The sequence below is a fragment of the Lontra canadensis genome, unplaced genomic scaffold (genome assembly GCF_010015895.1).
Source record: "Lontra canadensis isolate GAN:19392208 unplaced genomic scaffold, GSC_riverotter_1.0 scaffold78, whole genome shotgun sequence".
Taxonomy (NCBI): domain Eukaryota; kingdom Metazoa; phylum Chordata; class Mammalia; order Carnivora; family Mustelidae; genus Lontra; species Lontra canadensis.
This window is the reverse complement of record NW_022631072.1, coordinates 8039681-8060414: the sequence shown is the minus strand read 5'-3', so window position 1 is coordinate 8060414 and position 20734 is coordinate 8039681. Positions and strand designations below refer to the sequence as shown.

The 20734-nt window shown below is 40.6% G+C and overlaps 1 protein-coding gene across 17 annotated transcripts in view; it reads left to right on the top strand.

Annotated features, from left to right (window-relative positions):
* SLC8A1 (solute carrier family 8 member A1) overlaps window positions 1–20734 on the top strand; it is a 374640-nt gene that overhangs the window by 197253 nt on the left and 156653 nt on the right. The gene's annotated exons all lie outside the window — the stretch shown is intronic.

Sequence of the window (20734 nt, the reverse complement as noted above, 5' to 3'; positions counted from 1 at the left end):
CATTACATGATATTTATGTGCAATTTCTGGGCATCACTGTTCTAACCACAGTAACAGAATTGGGTCTTTCCCTTTGGCTGACCTCTCAGGGAATCTCATGCATTTTCCACAATTTCAAAATCCATACATCGATACTAATTTATGAAATTTACTTAAAATACAAAAGAACCTCATCTGTTCAGACAATTAGCCAATAAACATTAGATCAAAGGACACCAAGTTTTTCTCTTAAGCTCATGTAAAAATATCTTTAGACCTCTAGCTGACTTTTGCATACCATGAGGATATTTGCCTGCTAAGCTGCATTTTGACACATATGACCAAATCCAACTGTTGGCCTTGTGGCCATGAACTATTGTGGAAAATGTATTTTATGAATAGGAAGGAGACTAAGGGGGTAATCCCTAAAGTTTGTGAACTTGGGGAGTTCTCAGCCTCTCTGGGGCCCAGACTATTCATCTTTAAAATGATGGAGTTGGAGAAGGTAGCTCTAAGTTCCTCCAGTGCTAATGTTCTATGAATCTGTCATAGAGAACTCTGGAGCCCATTCCTTTAGTCAGGGCCCTGTTACAGATCCAGATACTTCATCCCTGGCTGCTTGGCTTGTATCCCTAGCCACTGACCTCATCTCACCCATTGTTTTTCCTCTATTATTTGCTTTCTCTTTTGTTACCTAGATCTCGGATACTTTCTTCTTCTTCTTCTTTTTTAATTCAATTAGCCAACATATAGTACATCTTTGGTTTCAGGAGTAGAGTTCAGTAATTCATCAGTTGCATGTAACAGCCAGTGCTCATCCCATCATGTGCCCTCTTTAATGCTCCTCACCTGGTTATCCCATCTCCCCACTCACCTCCCCTCTAGGACCCCTCAGTTTGTTTCCTAGAGTTATGAGTTAAGAGTTAAGGTTTGTCTCTCTCTCTGATTTCTTCTCATTCAGTTTTCCTTTCCTTCCTCTATGATCCTCTGCACTATTTCTTATATTCCACATATGAGTGAAACCATATGATAATTGTCTTTCTCTGACTTATTTCACTCAGTGCAGCCACTCTGGTAAACAGTATGGAGGTTCCTCAAGAAGTTAAAAATAGAACTATCCTATGACCCAGCAATTGTGCTACTAGGTATTTACCCCAAAGATACAGATGTAGTGATCCGAAGGGGCACCTGTACTCCAATGTTTATAGCAGCAATGTCCATAATAGCTAATGTCCATAAACTATGGAAAAAGCCCAGATGTCCATCAACAGAGGAATGGATAAAGATGATATGTGAGATATATATATGAATATTACTCAGATACTTCCTTTATTTTGCTCTTTCTTTCCTCACTCTCCAGTTATGTCCTATCTGTTGCTTATGTTCTGTGAAATCTGCCATGTCCCATTGGGTTAACCCAACTATTTTTGGTCCTGGTAACCATTGGCCTGTACCACAAACATGTAGCTTGTGACCCATGGCATCCAAGGTTAGTGAGGGTGTGTTGGATCTGCTTCTACTCCATATATCCAGAAGAAAAGAAAAACTTCAATACCTAGCCATCCTGTGCATAGTAATTGCCTACAAGATGGTAGTACTGACACGTGATATAACATGAACTTGAAAACATTATGCTAAGTGAAAGAAGCCAGTCACAAAAAGCCATATACTGTAGGATTCCAGTTACGTGGAATATCCAACATAGGCCAATACAGAGAGACAAACAGTGGGTTAGTGATTGCTAGGGCTGGAGAAAGAGGAAAATAAGAGTAACTGGTAATTGGTACAAAGTTTTTTTTTCTTTTTTGGGTGACCAAAATATTCTGGAATTACAAAATGATGATGGTTGTACAACCTTGTGAATACACTAAAAACTACCAAAATGATGGAGTTGGAGTTTATGGTATGTAAAGTATATCTCAAAAAATTTGGTTAAAATATTCAGGTAATAATTATTTATATAATATTATTTGCTTAGACATTTGGAAATACTTCAACAACCAGTTTTAGGGAGGTGGTCAGGACCATGGAGGTACAGCCAAAAACACGGTGCTTTTTATCTGGTGCCTTCCAGGGCCTAAGACCCTCCTTCTCTAGGGAGGTGCTTCTCTTGATTACTGTTGAGAGAGCCCAACAAAGGTCTGCAGACTTTTTTCCTGGGTTGGTAATATAGTTCCTGACTAAAACATTAAAGTGCATCTTGACTAAGAAGGTAAATAAAGAAGAAATGAGATTCTGCCTGAAGCATTGTTCCCTTGGTATCTGTCCCCTCAAGGCTAAATTCAACAAGATAGATGATAGATAGATAGATAGATAGATAGATAGATAGATAGATAGATAGCAGGTAAGGCAACATCAACAATAACAAAAACAAGTTGGATTTCAATGGCAGAGTTTTTGTTTTTGTTTTTTTTCTTCAAAAGAAAGAATTGATTCAACTGGCTATTGCACTGTGTCCCAGAGCTTTAAGTTGAATAAACATAATCTCAGAATCTTTGGTTAGCTTTGGAGTCCAACTGTCTATGAGACCCAATGCCCCAAATATTTTGGAAGGCCATCTCCCCTATTCGCTTCTCCCGGGGAGGTTTATACCTCGTCATCTTACCCGCTGAGAGCATGTCCTATTTTTAAAGGCCTCCAGAGAAGATGCCTCTTCAAAGAGATGGGAAGACAGAGCTTTGCCCTATACAGCGTTCCCTGTGGAGCTAATTGGCCAGGTGTCTGATCTCCATGGCATCTACCTGGCTCCCTCCTCCCCCACAGGACTGAAAGGCTCTCGGAAAAAACTGTGAGCCCAACACACCTTTAGGGCTTTGTTGTTATTTTGTTTTGATTATTTTTCCGACAGAGAAACTCCTTCAGCTTACGGAGTCGGGGCCAGCATTAGGATAGCGGTCATGCTCCCCAGAAGTCCTGGTGGCTCAGAGCCTCACAGCCTCACTTCCCAAGCTGCCCCACACAGATGATCCAGGTTCACCCAAGCTGAGGAGTCGCTGGTTACTTTCCGTCACGTGTTACCTCAGTGTACCCTCTGACCCTTCCATGTCACCCTCTCTGTCTTTTCCTGGCAGATTGGAAGGTATCTAGCACAGTCTTGTCACTTTGTGGAAGAAGAAGCTAAGGTGAGGCACAGACTTGCCCAGGACGATCCAGTGAGGTACTGATTGATTGAGGTCCAGATCTGGAGCACCAGCTGAGGGGCTCCCTGCTCCTGGCATGCCATGCTGCCTTTCTGTTAGGTAACGTAACGTTCCAGTTAGATTCATGCCCCTTTCACAACAGTAAGAATTATTAAGATGATATCATTGCAGCAAAACGTAGGCATTTTCTGCTCCAAAACTAGCAAAAGCCAGATGCCACAAAAAAAAAAGAGCCCCTCTGCTTTTGTAGGGACCAGAAATTCTCTCATGAGCCAACATGGGTTTCTTAGGCATAAGAAACGAAACTCTTGAATAGTGTTTGTTTTGATGTGTGTCATTTTATTTCATTTTATTATTTCTATTTTCTGCATGTCTTCATGTTTTTGTTTTTTTTATATTTTTTTCCTTGCTCTTGATAACACAGAACTGACAATTGTCTTCAATGTTGGTTGCTCGGGACGTTGCATAATCACAACGCCATGCCGTCAATGGCAGCCAATCCAGACTCAGTACTGACTGTCCATCTTCCCCTCTGGACCATTCCAAAGGCTCTGCTGTTATCACATGCCAATGAAAGGCACAAACTAGATAGAACATGAGATAATAGTCCTAAATTGACATTTGTGGGTTTGCTTCCTTCATATGAACTGTGTTACTAACCAGATGCCCTGGGAAACAGGAGTTTAGACCGCCCTTCCTAAGAACTCTATCCAGAGACTGTATCCTTCTATCCAATTTCTGATACTCAACCAAAGGCTCTCATTATAGGGTTTTGGGTTTTCTTTGGTTGAATTACTTATATTATTATTTTAAAAATTTATGGGTTGAAACAGAAGAAGCCCTTTTTATAGTAAATGCAGGAACACTCTGCATTAAATAACAACCCCCCCAAATCAGAGTTGCCCTCTGATTTACCACAATATTCCTTTAGCATAGATTGGTGGAAAGGATTAGCTTCCCCATTCTCCAGACAGGAAAATTGGAGCAATGGTGGTGTTTCTCAGAGCCAACCAGCCATGGAGCCTGGCCTCAACATCAGATCTGCTGATTTCCACTTCTGTGCAGGAACTGACATTGGGGTTTAAATTAAGAAACTGTATTCTAAAAGGAAAGGTTTGCCATTATTTGGGCCAAGGCTTACTGACTTTGGCAAGGGGACCAAGTGTCACACTTTCCTTTGGCAACTGTGGGTATTCCAGTCCGATCGGTATATATTTCCAAGAACTTTCCCCATGGGCCTCTTTTTTGGCTTCCATTTACAAAATGTTAAGGGATAATAACATCTACCAAGTACGTGTCTAAAAATTTTGCACTGAAATGTTCCATGCTATGCCCCCTCCTTCTCCATCCTTCTTCTTTTTAGATGTCCTCAAATGCCCTTGCACCTCTGTATTCTCCAGGCACAGACTTACTGTTCTGTTTCCAAATCACCCTCTTCTCTATTCCTGCCTCCTTCATAAGATAAATCACCCAAACATCTTCAACTTGCGACCCTGTTATGTGAATCCAAATGCCGACATTATTTTTGCTCTACCACTTGACGCCAAGACCACAACCTACAGCTCTGCTCCTCATCTCCATTCCAGAAATGTGAACTCTCCCCCACCTTCCCTCTTACTTGGGTTCCTAAGTTTATCTCCTCGCCGGCTTGCCATCCTGTTTATGCGTGGTCAGATGTCAGATGCATCTGTGTAAGAACATGAGCCTCTCAGAATAGAGTGCCTTGGAAATGTATTCATCCTCACAAAACCTGTAGTGGAAAAGACACAGCTGCTTAAGAGAATGCATGAAGGTGAGCCAGGCTACAAAATGCACCATTCTGCTTGAATTCATTTATAGAGTTATATGTACACATGCTCTGTTTTGTCATTTTCTAGTGTGAGTGTGCTTATAATGTCAAAAATAAAAGTAAAAACTTCCTTTAAAAAATATTTATTATTGGAAGAGTCTCATCTTTTTATGAATAACCCCACTCCATCTGAACTATTCTGGAAGATAAGCTTTCTTTCTTCCCTTTTAATGCACCTGGTAAGTAAATATATCTATGGAAATTCGTTATGTCAGTAAAATAGTTAGATGTTTATCTTTGGAATGTGCAAGTATCTTTTCCACTAGCTGAGGCCAGCAAGGTAAATTGTTACAGTTACCAGGGCATGTGAGGACATCGGCAGTTCATTTGTTTACCTAACAAACTTTACTTGAGCACTAACTATATGTCTGATGTTCGTCATATACTCTGAAATGTGGCCAATCTCTTTTCCTAAACTGTGCTCGCTAACTTGACCCTTCATTTCACTTACTATTAACATGTCTGTCTCCCTCCTAGACTGAAGATTCTTAGCCAGGGGCAGTTTTGTCCCCCAGGGGACATTTGGCCCGTCCTGAACACGTTTTTTTATTTTCACAGTGGGTAGGTGCTTCCCTAGCTTGTGGGGCAGAGGTGCTACTGGTATATAGTGGTTAGAAGCCAGGGGTGTTGCTAAACACCTTACCATTCACAAGACAGCCCACCACAACCAAGCATCACATCAAAATGTAATTAATTATTCACATCAAAATGTGATTAATTATTCACATCAAAATGTGAATAATTCTGAGGGTGAGAATCCTGCCCCAGACTATGTGCTCTTGGGAGACAGGGATTGTGTCATAATCTCTCTCTCTCTCTCTCTCTCTCTTTTTTTTTTTTTAGTTTTAATTCTGCTAGAGTTGATATATATAGTACAATATAGTGATTTAACAGTTCTGAACTTCATTCAGTGCTCATCACAATAAGTGTACTCTTAATCCCCAACAACTAGTTCACCCATCCCCACACTCACCTCTTCTCTGATAACCACCCGTTTGTTTTTTATAGTTAAGAGTCTTTTTTTTTTTTTTTTTGGTCTTTTTTGGTTTGTCTTTTTTTCTTTTGCTCATTTCATTTCTTAAATTGCACATGAGTGAAATCATATGGTATTTGTCCTTCTCTGACTTATTTCACTTAGCATTACACTCTGTAGACCCATCCATATTGTTGCAAGGGGCAAGATTTCATTCTTTTTTATGGCTGAATAATATTCCATTGCCATTTACACTGCATCTTCTTTAGCCATTCATCCATTAATGTGTGTCATAATCATTTTGTATCTCTGCTACCACACACATAGTGGTGGCTGTGGTCATAAGGTTGAAAGTCCAGGCATGCCAGGAGGACCAGGACAAAGCCCCTTTTTCTAGAGACTTGTTACTCAAGGTTGATCCTGGACCAGTCAAATTGGTGTCACCGGGGAAGTTTTTAGAAAAGCAAAATCTCAATCCCCTACTCCAGACCTACTGAAGCCTCATTTACATTTTCACAAACCCTCTGGTGATTCATCTGCACATCAAGGTTGAGAAGCTCTGACCAAAAGGGTTTTAGAGTTAAATGGGTGGATAGGCTGAAGATGCTCAGAGGCAAAGGTCCAAGTTCATCTGGCAGCAAGGCGTGCAGGAATTCCACCTGGATTTATCTGTGTAGCGCGTGGTTTAGGTGCGCATGCGCGCAACCTAGAAGACCGCCGGAACTGGGGACTGAGAGCCACAGCCGGTAACCCAGGAGAAACCATGCAGTACCAATAAACTAGAAGGCTGTGGTGGTGATGAATGGGCAGACGCTGAGGCACAAGAGGCAGCGGCTGGGTCAAGGGAAAGGGGTGGGACAAGACTCTGGGCGTCCGTGTGGAAGAGAAGGACTGCCAAGCAGCGCCAAGGAGGCTGACAGTGGGAAAGGGCAGGCCATGTGCCAAACCTGGGAGAGGCCAAGGCTCTGAGACTGCGGGGGTGAGAGGCAGCGGCCCAGACTGGCTACAGGCTGTTCATTCCATTGTCTGGGTGGCTTGAGTTCATTAGGGGAATCGAGTTACTCAGAATCCTTATACAATAGCTCCCAGTCCTTCCAGGACTTGATAATGTGGTAATTAACATGGGGATTCCAGGAATGCCTTGGATTTGAGTTCTGTCTGTAGCAGGCTGATATGTCTGGAATCTGGATATTAGAAATTGCTATTCCAACATCCTCCTTATTTCCTTCACCAAGAATCAAGTGGCCTAAAAATCTGAGTGAAAGGGCAAATAGGAACCAGACGAAGGAAATCTCTGAGGGGGGTTGTTCCGGTAGCATTTGCCAGGTTTCCCAGCAGTCCTTTTGTATTTGCCTGTGGTCAAAACACTCCCATTGTTTTGGAACATTGTGACATTATGAGAGTCTGTGACAGATGTTCAAAGTCTTTGATAGTGTGTGTTTTTTCACCAGCCACTGAAGCCCTTTTTTAAGGAGATGTTGACTTAACCAAGCTCTCTTGGTAAATGACATCTGGTGTTTCAGGGCCCCTGTCACAGCCTAACCAGGGCCTGGACAATTTACTTGCTCTGGAAGGTGAAGGAGAGTTGCCAGCTGGCCAAACTCTGGTTGCAGGAAGACCCATGTCTCTTAGTAGAGTCACTTGAGTTAACTCAGGAACCTAGCATCCCGTGGTCAGCTGAGAACTATACCACTGGAAACAGCCACTTGTCCAAAATAAATCAGATTCTGGCAGAGTATAGTCATAGCACCCAGATCCCAGATTCAATTCATTTTGCTAGGGCTTCCCTTAGGAGGGAAAAATTTGAAAATGTCTTATTGGCTTTGCCTCTTTTAGATGTTTAGATCTCCATGCATTCCCAGAGCTAGGCTGGCAAGCTCTCCTATCCTCTGGAGCCAAGTTCAGAAAGGCATGGATAAAGAAACAGACTTGAAGGACAGAGTAGACTCGAGACCATGAGTTTGAGTGTTGGATTCATTACCAGCTTAGCCACTAACTGGCTCTGTGACCATGGGCAGATTCCATCAACTCCTTCACACCCAGTTTCTTTATCTCTAAGAGAGGCCTTGTAACACCTAGTTTATAGGGTTGATCCAAATCCTAAATGAAACAATACATATAAAGTACTTAGCAAATTCTTGACATACAGAATTCAAGGAACAAAGGTCATCCCTGTTTTATTGTTGTGATTGTGCACAGTCATGGAGCTGGTCAGTGCAGGAGACGGGCTGCAAAGCCAGACCACCTGACTCCCAGTCACAGGAACTTACTGGAGCTCCTCCTCCCTCTGTTCCTACAAAGTTGTAGGGCCCAATCACATTTTCCTATTTCTCTTCACCTTGAAAAATCCAAGTCCTCCAAAAGGATGATTAAATATTGATTTTTCCCAAATTTGAATCAAGTTGCCTTAACCTGCCAGTGAGAGACATGTGTTAGTCACCCCTTCCCAGCTCTTTGGTCTACGTATTTGGTTAAATAGTTCTGCATATGGCTCTTGAAGATCTGCAAAGGAAAAAGATTCTCTATAAGGTGAAACAAAGAATGAGCACCACTGTAGCCGGCTACTGTCTTCAGCCTTTCCCCGAGGAGGCTGCTTAGCTCAGTTTGCTTCTGGAGAGCCATCACCTGCCCGAATACCCCAGTCCCTCTCAGAGATCAGGATGGCTGGGTACCTGGTCCCAAGTTTGAGCCCAGTTTCTAGGCTGTGGCAAAATTCAAAGCTGCAGCTCAGAGCTTGTGTCTGAGGCTTGAACTGTAGACAATTCCTTCACTCTTGGTACAGTGGGACTCAGAAGAATTCTAGTCTGTGCATCCCTTGTTTCAGGCTTCTTCTGAGGAGCCAAAGCAATACTTTATCATGAGCCAGCAAAATGTGCAAATAGCAAATGTACAGTGTCTTCTCTGTAGCATAGAACATTCTAGATTTCAAGCACCCAACTTTCTAATGCAGTGAAACAGAAAGGCTTTGGAATCATCCAGAGCTGGATGGGAAACCCTGCCTCCACAATTTACTAATTGCCTGATTTTTTTGTTAATTATGTGACCTCTCAAAGCCTGCTTGCTCACATGTGAAGTAGATATGATAGCAATAATGACTTCGTAGGATTGCTGTGAGGATGACATGAGACAGCATTCAACACACGTCTGGCATATGCTGGAGGAACTTAAGTGTCCTAGAATTTATGGAGAGAGCAGTTGGTCCATAGGGAATTGAAAAAAAAAATGCTCGTTTTCGATGTTTGTCACCAAAGCAAATAGTTGGTTTTATGTCTTTTCTCTTTGGGAGTACTAGTGCAGTGTGTGCATCTCTTTTCCAAGGGCGAGGATTGTGACAGAAGTAGCTATGTGTGCAGTGGGTTCCCGGAGCTCAGGGATATTCACAGGGAGTTTCTTCGGGAGACTTTGCCACTGTTTTGTTTGCGGGTGAAAATACAGAGCGATGGAATTAAAGGTGCATGGAGGCAAAAAGCCAGTTGTCCGGTTCCCTGGATCACCACCCTTGCAAGTCCGAGTGTTTCCTAATGGCCTCTCAGTCCCCCTTCCCGAGAAGTGAGCCAGCAGTGTGGAACTTTCTTACTCCCCCCCCCCTTCATGTCACATATGGTTTCAGGACAGGATTAACAGACGTCCCAGGGATGTCGACCTCGAGGTGAGCAGCACACACAGAGGATGAGTTAATCCGCAATTCCTATTAGAGAATGAGCGTGAGAGAGAGGAAGAAAGGAGGAGAGCCTGACTGCTGACAGTGCAATCTTGTGGCTGAGAGTGCTTTAATGGTGGTTCGCCACTCTGTGGAAGGCAGGCAAATCACTTAGGCAATCAACTCCTTTCATGGATAATGAGTATGGACATCTATCCCGGGATCCTGATGGTGCAAGATGTAGAAACAAATTGTTTGTGACACAGAGCCCCGGAAACATTCTCTGGTAGGTGCAGCGCAAACACCTCACAGGGCCCCGCTGCCCAGGGAGCTGGGTTGTGCAGTGCCCACCAGCCTTGGATCCCGGTCACCTGGGGGGAGACGCCTGGCTAACTGCCTCGCTGGAGAATCGAGTCTGCACCTTTGCTTTTTATTACTCTTGAAAGAGCCTGTGTCTCTGTTCCCAGTGGATCCATGTTCATTGCCACTCTTCTTACTCCCTATATGTGGCCAGGACGCAGTGGGCAGGAATGTTGAGCCCGGGACAGAGTATGGACTAACTGAGTAGTTGCTGTAAACATCTAAGTCACTCAGTTAGGGTGCTCTACAGATAAATTTTTGAAGTCTAAACTATCATCTATTGTATTTCACCATCAATAAGAGTACTCTGCAATTATGTTTAATATATCATATAAGCTTTTATAGCCTTCAGCCTGCTCTCCTGTGTTGTCTCTCACACCATCCTTAACAAGAGTACCCCAGATTATGTAAATCATTACCATTTTACAAGTTCAACGCTGGCCACAGTGTTGAAACCATAGCTTTTTAACTTCTTTCAAAATGGAGTACATGGTAGGACCTCTCTGGAACTAATCTCAAAGATTAAACTAATTCATCAGCTTGAGGCACAGTAAAATTTTGGTGATTATTGTCTGCATATTTTTTTTTCTCCTTGAAATTAATACCTCCATCCATTCTCCATATGCCTCATGCCCCATCCTCTAGTAAGATGCTCTTTTTTAAATAAAAACAAGAGTTTTCATTCATAAGCCTAATTAAACTAAAGCTGCTGAAAATAAAACATATCCAGTTTTCCAAACCTGATAACCAAATCCATTAATGGGAAGAAAATAGCCAAGAAGTTGGTGTGACTCCCAGTAGGAAGCAGGTGGAAACAATTTACTGGACAGAGTCACCAGTTTATGTCTGGGGTGTATTCCCCATTCTACCAGCCACACACTAATTAGCCATAGTAAACAGACACTAGGGTTTTTTAGAATGTGGATTTCATAATTCTCCCATTCTGTATGAAGCTCATTCTTAAATCATACCTCTTTCTCTTAGTTGTTCACAGATTTCTTCAGTTTATATATTATAGTAGCAGTCCCTTCTCTTTAAAGGACTGATTGAAGATGAGTCCTTAAGGGTTCATTCATGCCCAGAAATCGTCAATCTGTATCAATCTAATGCTAAGATTATGGCACTTCCAGTAGGTTAGGGCTTCTAAGTTCATATTTACATATTTACATATGTTAAATAGCGGGATGAAAAGATCCAGACTGCATTATTTTGCCGAACTTACAAATGATCGGCACCATATTGTCTTTAGACATGTGATTAGATATTTGCTTTACACATGTGGAGCTAACATACTTGTTTTTATCTCAGGATATATTGACAAACTAAAATACGTGTATATATAATATATATTTTTAAAGATTTTATTTATTTATTTGACAGATAGAGAAAGAGAGCACAAGCCGGGGGAGCAGCAGGCAGAGGGAGCAGCAGGCTCCCTGCTGAGCAGGGAACCCAATGTGGAGTTCAATCTCAGGACCCTGGGTTCATGACCTGAGCTGAAGGCAGAGGCTTAACGATTGAGCCAGCCAGGCGCCCCTAAAAATACATTTTTTTAAATTTCTTTCAGAAAAGTATGTGGAGATAGGGATATAGGTCCCCGTTCTACTCTGTTACAAGGAAAAGAGTGCTCAATCTAGGTATCTTGTATCTGAAAGAAATCTTAGAATTCTAGATACTAAGACTTGCACAGCAAGAAGGTGGCATGACTAGGACCACAGAGCAAGTTCTTAAAAAATCTGAGATTCTCCCAATAAAAAATTATTTAACCCATATTTAAGGTCATGGGGTCCACTGGGTCTGAAACTGGAAATTCAGAGATGGATAGGATAGAATATCTGCCCTTAGGGAATGCACTTGCTATTTCTACGTCTTTGACCTTGGTGGGAAGACCAGGAGAGTACCACACATGTCATGTGCCTTCGGTTCAGGACAACATTTAAGAAAAGATTTCATAAGAGTCACGTGACCAAGATGAGCACTATGAGATCAGTGAGGGCTGGATTATGGAACTATTAAGGGACAACCATACCAAAGTGTGGTGCTCAGTGTCAGTATGGTTTAGAGGGAGTCTCTGGTGGAGTGACATAGAACAGTCCTTGGAGAGATCCATCCAACGCTTTGTCTGTTATCTGGGTAAAAATACTGGTTGATTAATGAACTTGATAACATAACAAGAAAGAGAGCAAAAACTCCATGTGACAGTTTTAGTATGAACAAATAATTCCCACCAAAGGGAAAATGGGTTAAAAATAAAATAAGGAAAAGTAACAGGAATAAATATAAAATACTACATGGAGCCATCTAGCTTGATGATAAATACGTTTAATTAAAATAGCTTAGCTGTTTTATTTCCATTGAACATTTTTAGCAGAGTTTTGTCCTTATTTTGTTTTATTTGATAAAAAGAGAAATAAACAAGAATCGGTAAAATGTAGGCAATTGTACTATGAATATATATTAAGGGGTGGGTCTGTCGCTGCCTTAAGCAACAGTTTGAATTTTGTACATTTGATAGTGAATCTTTTATATTCAGTATTTGTTTTCAAGATATTTGCTAACGAAATGGTGGATGTTTTAGGAACATAGTAGCTACTCCTTGAGTTTCCTTCATTAGCATTCATTCGTCTATAGAAAACATGCAATTTGGCATTCAGGTTTAATATCAAATGTCTAGTTACCAGAAGTCACCAAAAGTTAATGGAGAGTTTGAAGAGACCACCAAGTTTTTCCCAAGGATGTGGTTAACAGGGGAAAATAGTAAATGTTTCTTAAAGCTACAGAAAGTAGCAAAGCCTCATTTCCTTTTTTCTTTTCTTTTCTTTTCTTTTTTTTTTTTTTTAGCAAAGTCTCATTTTAACTGGAAGTGTAATAGATTTCCTAAATGAAGCCTACATAGTCATAAAAAAGAAATCAGTTTACTGCTATGGCTTGGCTGGTGTTATCTTTACTCTCTTTTTCAATAACTGGGAGGGTTTCTTAGGAGTTAGACTGTCACAAGTGCATATTTCAGGTTGCTCCCAACAAGGAGATGTCATTCCTAGAAATTTGTGGACCTACTCATTCTGCCCTTGGTCTCTCCTAGTTAAGGAAAAAATACCTGAAGCACTTTCTGGCATACTTTTTTTTTTTTTTTTTTTGTTAAAATCACTTTTAATATTCTTCAGTTGCCATAGAGTGAGTACTAATGCACAATTCAAATCAGAGTTGACTAAATGGGTTAAGAGAGTGGATTGAGGCCTGTTCCTCATTTCTTGGCAAAACTGAGTAAAAGATTAGGTTTTCTAGCTGAAACTCAAGAGCAGTGACCAGTTCCACAGGCAGGAAGGGCACTTTCCAAATTCTCAATATGGCTCCTGGACACTCTGCAGTTCTCTCTTCACACTCTCTGAGTCTTTCCTCCATGTCCTGCTCACAAGAGTAAGAACTCTGCTTTTCAGACTTACTGTAGCTATGGCTCGAGATGTAATATATTCTAAATGTATATTGTTTATGGATGGACCAGTAGTAACGTGCTTATGTTCACAGGGGCTTTTTAAATTGAATGGAATTGAAAGGGTTAATACTCTTTTGGTCACATTATTGCTTTATAGGACTTACCAAAATTCCATGTCAACATGTCATGATTCACAGGTATTTCTTGTATCACATTTCTTTCTTGTGATCAAAATCTTGTCTTGGGTTATCATCCTGCCTTCCATCATTCATCACATTGACGGATTTCAGAGCATCACACGAAATAAACACAGCAAATATCAAGATAAAGAATTTCCTCTTTCTTTAGCCATGTTTATTGATATTTTTAAAAATAAATTAAAAAGATAAAAATTTAAAAATGAATCCTCTAAGCATGACAACAGTATACACCAAATTATTAGCAAATCAACTCCCATGATGATTTTTACATTCAATATATTTATTTTAACCCATTATTAATACTGTCATCTTTATGGATTCATCATGTCATCATTTTGCTCATGTATATGCTGTGTGTCTAAAGAAATTTGGGAATAGTTCTGAACTTAATATAATCTAAATTTCCTTGTGTTCTTTCATTTCTTTCACAAAAGTCCTCTATTTAGGACTATACATGTTACATATAGAATACAAGTACATGCAAAAGTAGACTATATAAAATTGGACTCTTTAATAACTTTTTTTTCATTATTAGGAAACAAAAATACAACCAGTAAGTATTACACCTTTTTAATTGCTACCTTTAGGTCAGGGATGGGAATGTGGGTTACATTTAATTTTATTTTAATAACCCAGGAAGTCATTTCTTTGCCATTTAAATATATAAAATTTAAACAATTCAGAAGTGTAGAAAACATAAAAGATGAAAATCCACTTTAGAACTCTACTTAGAAATTAGTTAACAGCTCACTGGTTTGGATAGATGCTTCTAAATCTTTTCTAGACACTTATATACATATGTAGATATACATATAAAGCCTATTTATTTAGAACTATTCTTAATATGCACCTGGTTTCTTTTTTGTAACCCAAAAATGTGTCATGGATAGTGTCAGTAAATTTAGGTCTACCTCATTTTTTAAAATGTTTGCTTAGATTCAAACCCAAGCTTTGCCACTTAGTATCTCTGCTACGTTACCTCATTTTTAAAGTGGAGACAATAACTGAAGATTGTCCTTATGAAGACTGACTGAGTGTGTGAAAAATACTTGCAACAATTTCTGGCAGAAAGTAAACAATATATGGTACGAGGGAAAGTCCCATATTGATTGGCATTTAAGTTCTTTCTAGGGTTTTTGTCCTTAAACGAAAATGTTAAATAATTTTTATGCACTTGTCCAACAGTCTGTAAAATAACTCTTGGAAGTAGAACTATTGGATGACAGGGCACGCATAAATAATGTCCTTGCTAGTTTTGACCATAAAGATATCTCATTGTGGTTGTAGGCAAATCATAGCACATTCTAGTTGGTTTCTCTCATACCATTCAGTGCTTTATTCAAAACATTAAACAGGCAAAAAACAAAACAAAACAAAAACATTAAACAGAGGGGTGCCAGAGTAGCTCAGTCCATTAAGCCTGTGCCTTCGGCTCAGATCATAATCTCAGGGTCCTGGAATTAAGCCCTGGATCAGGGCTCTCTGCTGAGCAGGGAGACTGCTTCTCCCTCTCCCTCTGCCCTTCCCCCCCGGCTCCTGCTTTCTCTTTCTCTCATGCCCTCTGTCTCTCTCTCTCTCTCTCTCTCTCTCAAATAAATAAATAAAATCTTTAAAACACACACACACAAAACATTAAACATCTTGTCATGGAATCTATTCATCTCAACACTTTCTCTACACAAAATTTACTAAACCTGCCACATAAACCTTTATATAATAATTGAAAATGCCTTGAACTGTTACCAATCAATACTGTTTCTAAAGTCACATCCGGATACCTTATTTTACAATGGATTCAGTAACATCAAGAGTTTGACCTTTTTTCCTTCTTGATGACAGAAAATCATGTAAGTGAATAGAACATAGATAAGTCTCTAAAACCTACTCTATCTGTATGCTTTTGACCGGACAGCCCGGGAATAGCCACCCTCAAATTGTACCCAGTGGAGGACTTTTCAATTGCCTTCAAGAAACGAGAGAGAAAGAAACTAGGTCAACAGCTTAATAGAATTGCTTTTTCTACCCTTCACTTAGCGTCAATACAGTGATTTTTCTGGTACTTACAAAGCCCTATAAAGCTAGATATTAAAAAGCCCCTGATATTAAGAGATGATAGAAGTGTGTAAATTTCTCCTAGAGGACATGTTTCTTTTGAGGAAAATAGTATTTTAAATATGCATGATTGAGTCTTCCCCTGATTTGTGTACAGACTCTAAACTCCTAGTCTGAAGTTTACTTCAGTGAACACAATGACATCAGCACAACTTTATTTAAAATCCACAATAATCGTTGCCAGTTTTTTTTTCCAGAAACTCTATTTATTCACTTATTTTTTAATAAAATTCTCTCGTATGGCAAATATTTACTTAGCTCTTACTATATGTTAGCCTGCGTGTTCCTTTGTGAGGCTTCCATGCCCATGGCATATACAGAAAGAAGAAAGGAGACAAGCCTAAAGTATAAACACAGATTGTGAAAAATGTGCAAAATTAAAAGCTTCAGTAAAGGTCTGAACAGGGCACCTGATTTGGATTCCTTTGCTAAGGAAGTAGTATTTAGATGGAAACCTGTGGTAAAAGTAAGATTTAGGAAAATGAGCAGTATAGAGGAAAAACATCCTAGATGAACAAACAGCATGTGCAAAGATTTTATAGCAGGAAAAAAAAGTATGCTGTCCTCAAAGAAGAGAAAGAAATGAGGGAGAACTTAATGAGGAAGAAAGTAGCCCAGGATTAAGGTGGAGAAGCACATAGGCCCTCTCTCACGTGACTTACGGTCTCTCAAAGTCAGCTGAGGATGAATTTTCAAATGCCTGTTCTCTCTGCCTTCCTGCAAGTGCGGTAGATGAAGGAAGAGAAGCTTGGATTACTGAGTTTGGTAAGACAATAGGCAAAATAACAGAAACGTTCTTTTTATCCTCTGTTGACACTATTCAAGGTCTAAAATCCCCTGGCCTGGCCCTTTGCTCAGAATGGCTTAAGAAAAGACAAGTCAAAAAATACAAGTGGTGTGTTGAAAAGGTAAGCGTGATTTTCTGAGGTCAATTTACAGAAGGCTTCCAAGGTTTTATTGACTTAAAAGATCACAATCACCCCTCCAGGTGTCCTTCTCTCTATTAGGTCTTCTATCCATACCATGATCTGTTCTGAAAGGAGCTTTCCTTGGATGCATTTATCCCCATGACCGATAATCCTATCAATCATGGCAGATGACCAGGTATGTCTCTAGAGGGGTGTCTCTGGAAACAGCTGTCCATGGCAGACGACTCCACAACAGCTCCCAGCTCAGGCACTAGAGACCAAGCTCAAAGCCTCACATGAGGTTCCCTGGTTCTTCCGGTTCTTTTATTGCCTCACTTTCTGAAAGCCACCGCATGACGATGAGGGGAGAAGAAAAATGACAGAGCAGATGGGTCCATGGTCTGACTTGGCCATCGTGGCATTTGAAGTCTCCTCCAGGGTGTGTGGGCATTGTAGGTAGAAAAGTCCTGAAGAAACGTATTTTCATTTGTCATTGCCTTGATGAGAGTGCATAGGTCATAGAAAGAGAAAACTCTGGATATTGATCTCATGCTTCGTTTTTTCCTCCCATTTTCCCTGATTGCTTTCCACTCTTTCCCATGTAACGCTCTTTACGTAGTTTATCTTTAACTCATAAGTACATATAAAGACTAAACATAAAATAATCAACCGCTAACCACATAGTACTGTAGGTTAACATGGTCTTGGATCGCTGGCGTATGTGGGTTGTACGGGTGTTCTTAATGATTTGCACCTTGTACGGTTTTAAAAGTGAGCAGGTGGGTGGTGATCAAGATAAAGCTGCCTTTTCCAATCATTGGTGTATTGTTGTGACTCAGTATGACCTCAGTCTCACAGTCAAAATTAAGAGTGAGTCTACTTTAGCTTGTTTTATGAAACCATCGTGAGAAGTTTACGATGACTCAAAGATCCAATGGATAAATACACTAATGTAAAATAACAAAGGGCCTTTTGAGGGCCATGGGAAGTTACTCTTTACATATTTGATGTCCTGTGGTGCTTTCAAAGGTGACTTTAGCAACACTGCTCTGGAGTGACAGCTCGGCAGAGTCACTGGGAGGCCTTTGCAAAATGCAAATCCCCAGTATAACATTTAAAGAAGCTCTCCCCACTTTCCTGCCTCTTTGGGGAAAATACCCCAGTGACTCATCTACAAATGGGAGGGGATCATATCGTGATAGTAGAACCCTGGCTTTTATCAAGGGACTCTCGGTTTGGGATATGGGTAACAACCAGAATTTTAGCAGGGAAACTCACCTCCCTATTGCTCATGGACAGACTTTGTTTTCATTTTTAAAATTTTGTTAAATACAGTAAGGCCCTCAGATACAAAGCCGTGGAATCGTAAACTCTCAAAGCCCTTCACTTAACGCTGGGGACTCGCCTTCCCTTTGTTTCATCTGCAACTTTACGTCGTAGGCTGGCAAGTTTGTTAGAGAAAGCACTTCTTATAATAAAAAACACAGATGTTTAGTTGGCATAAGCTTTTCCTGCCTGTATATGACATTGAATTTTACGTCTTGAAAATCTGCCCAGCGGTTATACGTATTTGTCATGGGCACAGACCATGGGGGAAAATATCAGAGTTGCCAGGGGAGCCAATTAGAGTTTAACCAAGTTGCTTGAAGCATTTTTGGTTTCATTTTTCTTATTTAACTGCTGTGTATCGAAGTTGAAGATGGGGAGCTAAGGATAGGAACCACTTTCGAATACCTATGAAAGAGGAAAAGTCATTACTTATTATTAAATGTACCAATGGGATCTTTGGGGTCCTTCAAATCCTGATGACTAAAACATAAAATTACCTACAGCCACTAAAATCCTCTTCATTTTCTGGTTTTTGAAAAATGCATGGTTGTGTTTTAGAGACCCAGTTTCCCCTTGCTGTAATTCTTTTATTTGTGAGCATCTTACAAAACCTCCTAGGACCTGGAACCTGGATAATAAGAAAGCAGTAAGACATCCCCAGAAATTCATTATTGAAAGTGTGGCCCTGATTCTGCCATGGTCTTTCCCTCTGACTATTCATCAGCATGGCTTCATCATCTATAGGAAGGGAAGGAGTCTTCACTGTAGGAAGAACCTAAGTTTAAAATTCAGTGTTCTCTCCACACCTTGTGAGAATTAATGCTATAAAGTGTCAAAGAGAAGACATAGAATTTGCCTCAAACTCTCCTGAAACCATTATTACCCTATATGTTAATTAGAATTTAAATAAAAACTTGAAGAAAAAAATGAATTTGCTTCCAACTGTTCTAAACTCTGATAAAAACGCAGAAAAATTTTGAAAAGTAGTAATTTTTTGACTTTCATACCACATTCCTCATTCATTCCACTGATATTTGAACTTTAATATGATCCAGGTGCCATCAGGCACAGCACTGAGGAAGACAGAGTCCTTGATTTAGTGGAGCTGACTGTCTAGCCTGCAAACTGACACCGAATCATGGGCAAAAATTCTCCCCCTCTCCAGTTCCCTCTAAGTGCCCTTACACTGTCACAGATTCGCTCCTCTTCTTCTCCTCCTCCTTCTTCTCCTCCTCCTGCTTCTTCTTCTTCTTCTTCTTCTTCTTCTTCTTCTTCTTCTTCTTTTAAGATTTTATTTATTTATGTGACAGAGAGAAAGAGAGAGGAGAAAGATCATAAGTAGGCAGAGAGGCAGGCAGAGAGAAAGGGGTAAGCAGGCTCCCCACTGAGCAGAGACTCCGAAGCGGAGCTCCATTCCAGGACCCTGAGATCATGACCTGAGCCGAAGGCAGAGGCTTAACCCACTGAGCCACCCCAGGACCCCCAGATTTGCTCTTCTGTATCTCTTATCCTACAAGACAACACTTGCTTAAGACTTCTCAAAGGTCCAGCTACCTACCAAAATATGATTGTTCTTCACCCCACTTCTCAAGCCCTATCTCTGTCCACTAATCTGATAAAAAAATATATAATTTTTGCTCATCTTGTATTGCCATGTTACCTTTCCAGGGTACCAGTGTGTATTTTAATGAGATTGTCTGGACACGGTAGGTCAATGCTGCAGATAAACTACAAGTAGGGCATTTAGGGCTTTAAAGCTCACATGCAAAAAATTCACGAGAGGCCCTTTGGGATTTCCCCACCTTCCCCCCCCCCAACATGAAATGATGTTTGTGACTCAAAGAGGAAAAATTTTGCCATTTGCATTTTAACGCAAGCCATACTCATAAATGTTATAACCAGAAACACTATTCCCAATAATTTAACAATTTTATCAGACTCTATCAAATTATTCTTTGAAAAATTAGGGGGGGCGCCTGGGTGGCCCAGTGGGTTAAAGCCTCTGCCTTCGGCTCAGGTCATGATCCCAGATTCCTGGGATCGAGCCCCACATCGGGCTCTCTGCTCAGCGGGGAGCCTGCTTCCCCCCCTCTCTCTGCCTGCCTCTGCCTACTTGTGATCTCTCTCTGTCAAATAAATAAATAAAATCTTTTTTAAAAAATTAGGATTTTTTAAATTAGGATTTTAACCAATCCTAATTGGTTAACCTACCTGCTTTCCAATTCTTTTATAGTTTCCATCCCTCTACTTTTCCCAAAGGAGGAAAAATGATATTGCTTTTGATATTATAATGCATTTCAGCAACAAAGAAAAAAAGTCACTGTAGCTGAGCATTCAATTTAGCTCTTAGGCGATGATCTTATAGAACATGTAGTAATAGTCTAAGTCAAAATATCAGGTCATTTAGTAGAGGTATTTTAGAAGTGGAGTACTTTTTGAGGTTCTCTGGGGGGAAAAAAACGCTGTTTTGTTTTTGTTTTTGTTTTTACTTTCACCCAGTGGTATGCTGGTAGACTGTCCCCGATTCAAGGCAGTTGTCTAGTCCCATGATATCCATACTTGCACGATGGATGGCTGGAAGTTCCCAACATGAATTTCCTGAACACAGAGTTGGAAGGGATATGCGTAATTGGTTCTCAAGAGCCAGGATGCGTTGGCTTGTGCACAACACAGGAGTCCGACTCACTCTGAAGATATCCTCCGTGTGGGAGTCTCAGCTGAGGGAAAAGGGGAAGTCAGGGGACAGGAGGGGGAGGGGAACTCTGCCCAAATTATGGCGAACAAGAACACCTCATCTCATTCTCGGGAGCC